This window comes from Scyliorhinus torazame, chromosome 8 (genome assembly GCF_047496885.1).
Source record: "Scyliorhinus torazame isolate Kashiwa2021f chromosome 8, sScyTor2.1, whole genome shotgun sequence".
Lineage (NCBI taxonomy): Eukaryota > Metazoa > Chordata > Chondrichthyes > Carcharhiniformes > Scyliorhinidae > Scyliorhinus > Scyliorhinus torazame.
In genome coordinates this window covers 248,145,169-248,158,665 of record NC_092714.1, presented here as the reverse complement: position 1 = coordinate 248,158,665, position 13,497 = coordinate 248,145,169, and the positions used below count along the sequence as shown (strand labels likewise).

At 49.6% G+C, this 13,497-nt stretch overlaps 1 protein-coding gene across 5 annotated transcripts in view; it reads left to right on the top strand.

The window, feature by feature from the left end:
* Positions 1-13,497, top strand: part of slco4a1 (solute carrier organic anion transporter family, member 4A1) — a 216,766-nt gene that overhangs the window by 50,069 nt on the left and 153,200 nt on the right. For 3 of the 5 annotated variants that reach the window (XM_072515069.1, XM_072515065.1, XM_072515066.1), the window contains one exon: positions 796-1,035. The exons of the other annotated variants lie outside the window; for them this stretch is intronic. The gene's annotated coding sequence lies outside the window, so the exon portion shown is untranslated. The remainder of the gene's footprint in view (positions 1-795; positions 1,036-13,497) is intronic. 5 annotated transcript variants of the gene reach the window in all.

Below are 13,497 nucleotides of genomic sequence, written 5' to 3'. Positions count from 1 at the left end.
TGCCTTTTTCAATTTAAGAACAGCCCATTTGTCACTAATATTTGTTTACCTACCACTTCCCCTGGCTTTACTGGAACCTTGTACGTGGGGAAGTTTCTCTTGTTTCCGTACATTCTGACAGTGTGGATTCCTGATGGGTACAGACACCCCATGACCAGATACCAGATGACCCGGGGCTCTCTGCGAATATCTCTGACTCTGAGCTAAAGTCGGAGACTTGGGAGAGATCTGCGGTGCCTACCTGGGTACTTACTCAGGAAATGTTAGACAGGTTAAAACCTAGTTTAACACCTGGGTAGCTTCACAATTGAAACCCCCAATCATCCTCCCCCTTCCCACCCTACCTGACTACCGATCTGACCCAACCTGTTAATCCCCTTGACTTGACTATAAATCCCTGGCCCCTAAACTGATTACCTCCCCGAACCGATTATCCTCCGTTCCCCAACTATCCCCTGACCAGCCTGACTACCTGCTGACCACCTGACTACCTCCAATTCGACTTGACCCAACTACCTTCCTCAAGAACCCAACTACCCACTTACTACCTCACCCACCATCCGCCTCCCCCACGGGCCACTCTACCCACCTCACCCACCAACCCTCAAGCCAATTACCCACCTCCCTCACGGACTCATTCATTCATCCATCCAGTCACCCACCCACTGACATTCAAGCACTGACATTCAAACTGGATGTTTAAAAGTACCAAATAGCAGCTAGTGCAATTAGATTAAGCTATATTGTCATGTGTATCAAGGTACAGTGAAAACTATTGTTCTGCTTACATTCCAGGCAGATCATTCCATACATGAAGGACATACGATAAATACACAATGTAAATACAGAGACAACAACATCGGGTGAAGCATACGGAGTGTAGTGCTACAACAGTGGACAAGATGCATAGAGCGATCAGTTCAATCTATAAGAGGGTCGTTTAGGAGTCTGGTAACAGCGGGGAAGAAGCTGTTTTCGAATCTGTGCGTGTTCTCAGACTTTAGTATCTCCTGCCCGATGGAAGAAGTTGAAAGAGTGAGTAAGCCGGGTGGGAGGGGTCTTTGATTATACTGCCCGCTTTCCCCAGGCAGCGTAGATGAAGTCAATGGATGGGAGACAGGTTCGTGTGATGGACTGGGCGGTGTTCACGACTGTAGTTTCTTATGGTCTTGAAAATGAAAATGAAATGAAAATCGCTTATTGTCACAAGTAGGCTTCAAATGAAGTTACTGTGAAAAGCCCCTAGTCGCCACATTCCGGCGCCTGTTCTGGGAGGCTGGTACAGGAATTGAACCGGGCTGCTGGCCTGCCTTGGTCTGCTTTAAAAGCCAGCTATTTAGCCCTGTGCTAAACCAGCCCCATATGGGCCGAGCCGTTGCCATCCCAGGCTGTGATGCAGTCAGATTGGAAGCTTTGTATGGTGCATCTGTAAAAATTGGTGAGAGTCAATGTGGACCTGCCAAATTTCCTTAGTTTCCTGAGGAAGTTAAGGCACTGTTGTGCTTTCTTGGTTGTAGCGTTGACATGGGTGGACCAGCACACATTGTTGGTGATGTGTACACCTAGGAATTTGAAGATGTCAAATTCTCCACCTCGGCACCATTGATGCAGACAGGGGTGTGTACAACACTATGCTTCCTGAAGTCAATGACCAGCTCCTTAGTTTTGTTGACATTGAGGAGAGGTTATTGTCGTTGCACCTTGCCACTAGGTTCTCTATCTCCCTCCTGTACTCTGACTTATCGTTGTTTGAGATCCGACCCATTGTGGTTGTGTCACCAGCAAACCTGTAGATGGAGTTAGAGTTGAATTTCTCCACAAAGTCGTATGTGCATAGAGAGTATAGTAAGGGGCATTAAAAAGAGGTGTGTTCTGTCTTGCCCAGACTCTACTCCGTTTCGACGTAGCTCTCCTGGGGACGCTACATTGCGCATTTCTGTGAAAGCGGGGCTCGGAAGTTCCCAGTTGAAATGTGCAGCAGCGTCAAGTGGGGGAATTTTTGATTGCAGTGGCAATCTGACTATCATTGCTGCTGCTTTGAAGATCTGGGCCTTTGTGTTCAAAATTCACTGTCCAGCCTGTAGTATTGATGAGTATTTTGGTTAGCGATGCAGGCAGTCAGAAAATTAATGGCTTTAAGCCACTGATTAGGACTCAATTTATCCCAAATGAACAGGTTAAAGATTGCACTCTACCAAGATCTATCTATTGAAACTGAGCATCTCATTGAGGGCAACTACAGATTATGCTGCATGTTGTTTGTACTTTAGCCAATAATTTAAAACATATTAGTGCTGAATGCGTTTTGACTAGTACTTTTTTAAGACTAATTTCAGGAATACATACCAGATCACAGGCCAAACATTCTGCCCCAAATTTGCAATGTAACCATTTTGCAATAAAATATTCCTTACATTTTGCTTGATGCTGAATCTGAAATTGGCATCATACTAAACCTCCAATATCGGCGTTACTGTAAAGCATAAAGTTAATAACACCATTTTACAGGTTACATAGGAAGCTATACATACAGTACAACTGATGCTGCTGTGAGATCACCTGATGAACACTATGGGTGCGATTTAATAGCCGTGTTGCTCTTAAGCGAGAGCGCGACCGGGCCATTAGATCGCGGGAGAGGCCAAAATCGAAAACTGCGCCGGGCGCTAATCTGTTTGCAATCTAATTGGCCCGCTCCGTAGTGTGGCTAGAAAGCAATAATCAGCACTTAAACCCAATCTCCATACAATTAACGGAAGTGGCCCCCTATCTAACAATCTCCCAAGTAAGTTGTCACGTGGGCGCCGATTAGTATTCCTTTTTAAAAATGTGAAGCTGGTGGAAGGGGTGCAGTGGGGACCCGAGGAGGTGAGTAACCATCTTCACTCCCGGGCAATGAGCCCAGGGCACTGGGGTTGCTGACCCGGTGCTCGGAGAGGGTGGGGGGGGGAGCCCCCAGGATGCCAGCCTCGGTTGGGGTGGACCGCCATGGGGTGGGGAGGGGTTTGCAGAGCAGGGGGGTGGCTGCCCATGACCTTAGTTGGGGGGGTGGTGGTGAAGAGGTGGGTGTCTCAATGCCCATGGATATGCCATGCCACCCCTTGGATTGTGTGTTCCCATTTCTGGGGCAACGCCAACCCCATGGACCACCCATAACTCCCACTGACTGCGGGAGCCCATGGCTGTGCGGCTGAAGACTATTGCTGATAGGGAATTGGCAATTGTAGTTGAGCGAGCACTTCACACAACCCAAGTGGATCCCCGTGGGTGGGCGGGCCATGCTGTATGAGGGAGTTATTGCCTAGCAGCCCAATCAGACCGTGATGCCTGGACACTGTGCCTGAACACTGCAGGAGGCCACATCACGGACACAGCAGCCAACATCTGAGCACCGGGGACATTTTGGCGACCAGAGGGTTGGCGTGTGCTCCGGGGAGGAGACCAGCCCCCGGTCCAGGTAACGTTACGTGAGGGTGTGTTGGGTACAGGGTGTGGGGTGCAGAGGCAGAGGCCCACGCTGCGAACGGGGTGTGTGTGGGGAAGGCATGTCGGATGGCAGGGGATGTGGGGCGGAGCATTGAATGGGGGAATGACGGGGAGGGGGGAATGGGCAGCAATGGGAGAATGGGGGACGGGGCAGTGATGGGTGAATGGGGGGGATCAGGATGTTCGGGGAGGGGGGGAAAGAGGCATATGGGTCCTCCATGTCCGGGGAGATGGGGCATGGGATTGGTGCTCAGCCTGCATTGCGGAAGAAAGTGCCAGAGGCGTCATATTGATTGAAGTCAATAATTTTTAATAATTTACACATGTGTCCCCGACTGCTCCAATTCTCTGATGGTGCCGCCCCACTGTACCCCCCCCTCCCAGACACTCCCCCCCCCCCCCTCCTCAAAGCACCCAACCCTCACTTACCCCCTTCCCACCAGTGCCCTCTCAGCGATCCTCGACTTCCGTGCTCTACTGCTGCGACGAGGTGTGTCATTCATATTCATAGAAGGAGACCATTTGGCCCATCGAGTCTGCACCGACCCTTACAAAGATCACCCTACTCAAGCCCACGTATCTACCCTATCCCCGTATCCCAGCAACCCCCACTTAACCTTTTAGGACACTAAGGGCAATTTAGCATGGCCAATCCACCTAACCCGCACATCTTTGGACTGTGGGAGGTAAATCGGAGCACCTGGAGGAAACCCACGCAGACACGGGGAGAACGTGCAGACTCCGCACAGACAGTGACCCAGCCAGGAATCGAACTTCGGACCCTGAAGCTGTGAAGTAATTGTGCTAACCACTATGCTACCGTGCTGTCCCCATAATGCACATCAGAGGTAGAGGCAGCCAGCTGCTTACGGCATCCCCTGGCCTTCAGTGTCGCTGGCGGGCATCCTCTGTGGCTGGAGGGCCCCAGCACACTTGCCAGTGGCACATGCCCCACTGTGCCACCCTGTTCCGAGTGGTTCCTCCGAGATGCGCCGTTGTCAGTGGGGTGGGTCTCGGAGGAGCGGGTGGCCGCTGTCGCCACTCCCAACACCCCCTCGTCCTGGTCGGTGTCCCTAGGGCCCTGGGGTTCACCTCGGTATGGAGGGGCAACTGGCTCTGCCAGCCCTGGTAGCTCCCCAATGTCTGCGTACGGCGCAGAGATGCACCCCGGCAATGCACACCCATGACTGTGACACCAGAAGTCCCTTGTCACAAATCATTGCCCAGATAATTACGCAATGCCATGCATTCCTTAATTACAGCAACCGGGTCACGCACTGCAGCCCCTCAGCTATTCCCACCTGAGACTGAGACACACATCTCGGTGTGGACTGGGAGACCTCCCCGAGCGACCGGGACGGGCTCTGGAGGGCCTCGGCAATGCCAACCTGAGACAGGGACTTGCTCCGCAGCGCCACATCAAGGTCCACCTGGAACTGGGTCACGTCTCCCAACAACTGGGGCACCCTGTCGAGGCGCTCAGCTATGGTCGTCACCGACTGAGCCACGCCTTGGCACCAGGCTCTCCATTGCGGTTGCCAGCTTAACAATATTGGCCTCGGTTCCACACATTGCCAGCACCATCTCCTGTGCCCGCAACCTCTGGGACTCCTCCAATCGGCTGTAGACCTGCTGGAGGTTCGATGATATCGCCCTCTGAATCTCACGGCCACATCCTAATGTCTGCCTGAGCTCCGGGTAAACCTGGTCCACAGGCTCAGCATCTGGCTGGGACCCAGCTGGGTCCTGGGATCCTCCAGACCTTCGAATGCTGTCTGGCCTGGATGTTCCTGCCTCCAGCTGATGTGCATCAGCAACTGTGTGGTGCTCACCAGAATGTGTCCCAGAAGCCTGACCACTACCGTTGCCCACTGAGGTGTGTGTCTCTGCGCTAGTGGAGGGTGGGGATGACGCATTGACAGTGACATCCTCGGAGCTCTACTCCGAGGTGTTCTATTGGGACGCAGGCTGGGGTCCACCTCGGATGGGCCAGCACCGTCGGCTGCAGGTCCATCGGGAGAATGGACATGTGGTCAGTGGGAAGGATATGTCAGTCTACACGGCAATAACAACTCACCCGTAACAGGCCATCTAGGTGGGATCCTCACCTCTGCCGCATACAGCAACCTCTAAGTTGGTGACAGATGTGTCCTCGGCCACCCCGTGACCTCTAGAGCCCGTTCCTCATAGGAGGTGAGGACCCTGATTGCCGGCCGCCTGGACCCTATCCTGTCTGTTGTGGGCCATCGTCTCCTGCGGGGGCAGAGAGGGGGCATCATTAGACACATGCGTCATTCATCATGCGGTGGGGGGTCCTGGGGGATGATGGGGGCCTGGGGTGCAGGGGGTGAGGTGGGATATATGGGTTACGTTAAAAGCATCAAAAGTGCCAATCATGGTTGTCAGTATCACTGATTGCAATAAAGTTTGGGAAACTCATCTCTTTGAAAGAGCTGCTTTGTGTTCCTTGCAAGACATTTTGGGAAGTTGCTGAACAACACTGATACCTCATGTGCATTGAAGCGATAAAGACATTTTATGATGATTTGTACTCAGCTGTAATTAAGGAATGCATGGCATTGTGTAATTATCTGGGCAAGGATTTGTGACAAGGGACTTCTGGTGTCAAGGTATAATCAACGCTGTGACATTATTGGTACTTCCCAGTGCTACTTTCTGTGTAAAGCAAGGGCTGGGTAAAGTTCTTTGAAGAAGTAACAAGAAAGTTAGACAAAGGAGAACCAGTGGATGTGATTTATTTAGATTTCCAGAAGGCCTTTGAAAAGGTGCCACATGGGAGACTGTTAAATACGTTAAAAGCCCATGGTGTTCAGGGTAAGATTACTGGCATGGATAGAGGATTGGCTGACTGGTAAAAGGCAGAGTGTGGGGATGAATGGGTCTTTTTCAGGATGGCAGCCGGTGACTAGTGGTGTGCCTCAGGGGTCTGTGCTGGGACCACAACTTTTCACAATATACATAAATGATCTGGAAGAAGGAACTGAAGGCACTGTTGCTAAGTTTGCAGATGATACAAAGATTTGTAGAAGGACAGCTAGTATTGAGGAAGCAAGGGGGCTGCAGAAGGACTTGGGCAAGATAGGTGAGTGGGCAATAAAGTGGCAAAAGAAATACAATGTGGAAAAGTGTGAGGTTCTGCACTTTGGAAGGAGGAATTTAGGCATAGGCTATTTTCTAAATGAGGAAATGCTTAGGAAATCAGAAGCACAAAGGGACTTTGGAGTCCATGTTCACGGTTCTCTTAAGGTTAATGTGCAGGTTCAGTCGGCAGTTAAGGCAAATGCAATGTTAGCATTCATGTCAAGAGGGCTAGAATACAAGACCAGGGATGTACCTCTGAGGCTGTATAAGGCTCTGGTCAGACATCATTTGGAGTATTTTGAGCAGTTTTGGGCCCTGTATCTAAGGAAGGATGTGCTGGCCTTAGAAAGGGTCCAAAGGAAGTTCACAAGAATGATCCCTGGAATGAAGAACTTGTCGTATGAGGAACGGTTGAGGACTCTAGGTCTGTACTCGTTGGAGTTTAGAAGGATGAGGGGGAATCTTATTGAAACTTACAAGATACTGCGAGGCCTGGATAGAGTGGACGTGGAGAGGATGTTTCCACTTTCGGAAAAACTAGAACCAGAGGACACCATCTCAGACTAAAGGGACGATCCTTTAAAACTGAGATGAGGAGGAATTTCTTCAGCCAGAGGGTGATGAATCTGTGGAGCTCTTTACCGCAGAAGGCTGTGGAGGCCAAATCATTGAGTGTCTTTAAGACAGAGTTAGATGGGTTCTTGATTAATAAGGGGATTAGGGGTTATGGGGAGAAGGCAGGAGAATGGGGATGAGAAAATGTCCGCTATGATTGAATGGCGGAGCAGACTCGATGGGCCAAGTGGCCTAATTCTGCTCCTATGTCTTATGGTCTTATGGGTATGTTTCATCCCTTAAAGGATATCACCATTGGTTCCGCAACATTGAACTCCCAACTGACAGGAGCTTCCTAAGATAAACCCTCTTGATTCTTCGAACAACCATGAGCAACTTGATTCCATTGTGTTTTCTTTCCTGCTCGTGAAGTCACAAATTAGGTCATTGTTTTCATTCTGTAGCCGCTTGCCGAGTATTTATGTTACCTCGCAGAGAACACAGGAAGTTGCAAGAGTTATTAAATAGTGGTTAGATGGATTTTTGACAAGCTGCCATTTGCAGGATCAGATCATTCTATGAAAGCTTTCTGGACGTCACTCCATTGGTTTATAATGAATAACAATGCTTCTTCATGAAGCAATTAATACACATTTGTCAACCATTACATACCAGATTTAGCTGCAGTGCACACGCATTGCCTTTGGCAGATCGATTGTGACAGATGTGCGAATGGCTTTTATACAAGAGCCTTTTCCCACTCTGTTCCTAATTTTGTATTACTCTCTTTAAGTTCTTCTAAGTATTTGGAGTACATGGGAAGAAGAGGCATAAATTACCTAGCTGCTCGTGTTTTTATTCTTGGAACAATGTGCATCTTCTACCCCATGAACATAGGACATACAGTGCATAAGGAGGCCATTTGGCCCATCGAGTCTGCACCGACCCACATTAAGCCCTCACTTCCACCCCATACCCGTAGCCCAATAATCCCTCCTAACCTTTTTTTGGGACATTAAGGGCAATTCAGCATGGCCAATCCACCTAACCTGCACATCTTTGGACTGTGGGAGGAAACTGGAGCACCCGGAGGAAACCCACGCAGACACGGGGAGAACGCGCAGACTCCTCACAGACAGTGACCCAGCGGGGAATTGAACCTGGAACCCTGGCGCTGTGAAGCCACAGTGCTATCCAATTGTGCTACCGTGCTGCCCTCAATGGTATCAATAATTGATGCATGCAGGGTATTGCAGATTCTGTGGAACTTTGCATTGGAGGATAATTTGGAGGCGTGTGTGAATAAAAACTGACACAAGGCTCTATGGGCTGGGATGGAAATAACCAAGGTAGTTCTGGAGGTGGAAGGACACATGTATTTGAATCGCAAGAAAAGTTTGAAATCTGGTCAGTAAATAACATGGGCGTGATTCAACTCAATGGGAATAAAGTCCCACAGCAATTGTGTTCAGCCATGTGTTTCCCGGCACTCGCAGCGCTGAGAAACACAAGGGTCTACTCCCGTTAAACAAGAGGCCTCGGCGAAGAACGCACAACTGAGGTTGCACATAATCTTGTTTTCTACATCGAGGAGCTCTGCTCGTCGGAACACCTCAGTATAGCGAGAGGTCTATTTTTAAATGGCTTCCCGGTCTTCGAGGCCCCTGACGCGACCCCCCCCCCCCAGCTCCAACACACTGTGGGAGGGTCCCCGCCTCCTCCCCTGCACCATGCAGGGCATCACCAGCCCAATCGCCAGTGTACAGAAAATGCCAACCTGGCACCTTGGCAGTACCCCGGCCAGCTAGCAGTGCCACTTAGGCACTTTGCCAGGAAGACCCATCCAGAGTGCCTAGGTGGCACCAGCAGTGCCAGGGTACCACCCTGCCCACAGGGCATGCATTTGAGTGCCTCCGATCCCACGAATGCCATTCCATCTGGTCTCCATTTGTGGGGTCCAGTGCTGAACGGTGCTTTCCGAAGGTCTCCGAGGCGAAGGGGATAGATCCCAATGCCTTGGTTACCTCGGGGAACTGCATATTAGAGTGAGACTAGCTGCTCTGATATGCAGATTTGCTAAAAAAGTGATCCCGCCCACAATGGGCCGGATTTACATCGCAACATGGCGACCCGGGTAGATTATCGGAGCGGGTACTTCCGGCTTTTATCAGCAAAGCTGCGTTTCAGGTGCAGCGTGGCCGCTGGATTGGGCCCATTCAATATCATTTATTAGAATCATAGAATGGTTACAGGACATAAGGAGGCCATTCAGCCTGTCACAGCTGTACTGACATTGAAGAAGCAATTCAATGAGTGTCACTTCCCTCTGATTTCCCCGTTATCTTGCAAGTTTTTATTTCGTTTTGGGGTAATTCTCATTTGAAAACCTAAATTGATCCTATCTCCACCACACTGTTAGGCAGTGCATTCCTGACCCTAAACGCTGGCTGTGTGAAGAAGTTTTTCCTCATTTGCTTCTTTTGCTAATTACTTAAATTCTGTGCACTCTGGTTCTCGATCCTTTCACAAATGTGGGTAGTTTCTGTGTAGGCCTCTCATGATTTTGAACACTTCTATCAAATTTCCTCTCCGCCTTCTCTTCTCCAAGGAGAACAGGCCCAACTTCTCCAATCTATCAACATGACTGAAGTTCCTCATTCCAGGAAGCATTCTCGTGAATCCTTTCTGCACTCTCTCTGATGGTTTCACATCCTTCCTGACTTGTCGTGCCCAGGACTGAATGCCACAATCCAGTGCCTGTTCGGGTATACGGAGGGTGAATTCAGAATGTCCAGTTCACGTAACAAGCACGCCTTTCAGGACTTGTGGGTGGAAACCGGAGCACCCGGAGAAAACCCACGCAGACACGGGGAGAACATGCAGACTCCCCACAGACTGTGACCCAAGCGGGAATCGAACCCGGGACCCTGGCTTTTTGAAGCAACAGTGCTATCCATTGTGCTATCGTGCCACCCATATAATAATAATAATAATCACTTATTGTCACAAGTAGGCTTCAATGAAGTTACTGCGAAAAGCCCCTAGTCGCCACATTCTGGCGCCTGTTCGGGGAGGCCGGAATGGGAATTGAACCCACGCTGCTGTCATTGTTCTGCTTTGCAAGTCAGCTATTTAGCTCACTGTGCTAAACCAGGTTGCATCTGGTTGCATATCTCTGCATCCTCCCTACCAAACTGAATCACTGAATCACTTCATACTTCTCTGCATTGAATTTCATCTGCCTTTTGTCTGTCCATTCCACCAACCTGTCTATGTTATTTTGAAGTTCTACACTATCCTCCTCATGTTTCACAATATTTCTAAGTTTCATACCATTTTTGAATTTTGAAATTATGCCCTGTGCACCAGGGCCTAGGCCATTAATATATGTCAGGAAGAGGAGGATTTCTAACACCGATCCCTGGAGAACTCGTCTACAAACTTTACCCCAGTCCAAAGAAACAACTGTTCAGCACTAGTCTTTGTTTGCTTTCACCTCGCCAGTTTCATATCCATGTTGTTACTGTCCCTTTCAGTCCATGTGCTCAGAAGGCTGTTTGTCTTCAAAAAAAACTCCGGGCAAGTTAATTAACCACGATTTTCTCTTAACTATCCATGCAGGCCTTCCTTAAGTAACCCATATTTGTCCAAGCGACGATTAAGTTTGTTCCGAATTCTTACTTCTAAAAGCTCCTTCGCCACCAAGGTTAAACTGAGTTTCACTGAGATGTTAATGGTGGGCCTTTTGCTTGAAATGTTATAGCTCTTATGGCGAAGATGCTCTAACCCTAGCGTTGAATGTGGAATTCCAAGAAGCAACAATATTAGTCCCAAGTCAGTGTGGTGGATGACTTTGTGTACTTCTTAGAAATTGAGGCTGACGATAAGTGAGGTGCTGGTGATGAGATTTTGCATCCGATAAATGCATTATCTGTATGTTTGCAGTGGAAGGAGTGGATGATAGGTCCATTTGCAGAATCAGGCAAATTGTTTTGTCCTGGATGCTGCTCAGTTTCCACGTGTTGCTGCTGGATCCACATCCAGGAGTGCAGAGAATACTCCATCACATCTGTGGTGTGTACAACATTGAGGAGTTGAGTCACCCATTACAGGGTGAGCCCCTGATTTTTTGGTTGGCGTTGGTTGCATTGATTGAGTAAACTTGCTGCACTGCAGCAGTGGGTTGACCACTTCCGCAGAACGACAGCAGACATCAGTAACCACCTCCTGGACTACTCCTGAGTAGTGTCACAGACGAACAGTTTTAGCATCAACAAGCAGAAGTAGGTGTTAGGAGAGTAGTGAAAACAAAACAAATGCTGGAAATATTCAGCTGGTCAGGCAGCATCTGTGGAGAAACACCCATTTCATGTCAAGATGACCTTTCAGCAGAACTGAAAGACAGAAGGATAGGGGATAGGATGGAGGCATGAGCTTAAGTAGGGCGCTCTAGGGGCAGCACGGTGGCACAGTCTGCTGTCTCACGGTGCCGAGGTCTCGGGTTCGATCTGGGTCACTGTCCGTGTGGAGTTTGCACATTCTCCCTGTGTTTCCGTGGGTTTCACCCCCACAACCCAAAGCTGTGCAGGCTAGGTGGATTGGCCACACTGAATTGCCCCTTAATTGGAAAAAATGAATTGGATACTCTAAATTTTTTTAAAAATAAGTAGGGTGTTCTTTCCTAGGGCCGGTGCAGACGATGGGCCAAATGGCCACCATCTGCACTGTAGGGATTTTATGATTCTATGAAATGTAAGAGTTTATAAGGCAGCGGAATGGGGATAGTGGGCACCTCACCTGGCAACAACCTTTGTTTCTTTATCATACTCATTCCCACTCTCTTTGGCCATTGCATCATGCAACCAGTTGTTATTTAATCTCCCCTGCCCTACACCCTATCACAGACCTTTCCCATTGTTATTCCTACCCTCTTCCCCTTCCACTGGCTTTAAAAACTCTTACATTGCTACTTTTCTTCACTTCTAACAACGGGCAGGATTCTCCGACCCTCTGCGCCGGAATCGCGCCCAGCGCGGGGGCGGAGAATAGCTGTTCATGTCGGAAATCCGCGATTCTCCACGGCCCCGCCAGTCCCGCGCACGTGGTCGATGCGGCGCCAGTTGGGGGCCGTTGAAACAGGCCCCCATGGCGATTCTCTATGGTTCACCGGCCGAACTCCCTCTGGCGTGGTTTACATGTGGTACCACCCGGTGGGAGCTGGGACCCGCGGCCGCGGTGGCAGTCCAGATGCGGATATTTGACTCCGGCGGTCCCTCAGCGGTGGCCAGGCCCGCAATAGGGGGCCACCGATTGGCGGACCATCGCAATCTGGGAGGGACCTACCTTCCTCCACGCGGGCCCGCTTTGTGGCTCGGCCATGTCGGAGGAGCCGGCGCCGAGGTGGGCCGCCGTGCGCATGCGTGGCCACGCATGTCTAGCTGGGCCCCACTGGCAGCCAGAGCCGCGGGACGCACGCTGGGGCTCTGCTAGCCCCCTGGAAAATGGAGAATCAGCCCGGACCTTTGAGGAAAAAGACCGGAGTGATTCTCGCCCGTTTTCTGGCGGGCATGGGGACTTAGTCCCCAGAAGGGAGCATCCCCCCGCCAACAGCCTGACCTGAAATGTTACCTGTTTCTTTCCACAGGTCCTGCCTGATCTGCAGAGTATTTGCAGCATTTTTTAAAAATTGTGCCGCTTAAGTTAGTGCAAAGATTTTGAGTGATGCCAACTTTCTCCCGGATGTGTTCTCGATTCCATTCAAATTTGAGATCTGCCCGGCTCTCACGGACTAGCTCATTGTTCTGTGCCTAAAAATACCCAGATTCTTTATTTTGCCAACACACTTAAATACAGGGTAATTGTTACAAAAACCTCCACTTAAATAAAAAGAACTATGTTATTTTGAAGTTCTACACTATCCTCCTCATGGTTCACAATATTTCTAAGTTTCATACCGTCTTTGAATTTTGAAATTATTGCCCTGTGCACCAGGGCCTAGGCCTTTAATATATGTCAGGAAGAGGAGGTTTCCTAACACCAATCCCTGGGGAACTCATCTACAAACTTTACCCCAGTCCAAAGAAACGACTGTTCACCACTAGTCTTTGTTTGCTCTCACCCCGCCAATTTCATATACATGTTGTTACTGTCCCTTTCAGTCCATGTGCTCAGAAGGCTGTTGTGCGGCACTTTAGGAAGTCCGCGTACACCAGCAGCATTACCCTGGTCAACTCTGTTTCTTCAGAAAAGATTCTGGGCAAGTTAGTTCACCACGATTTTCTCTTAACTATCCATGCAGGCCTTCCTTAAGTAACCCACATTTGTCCAAGCAACTGTTAAGTTTGTTCCGAATTC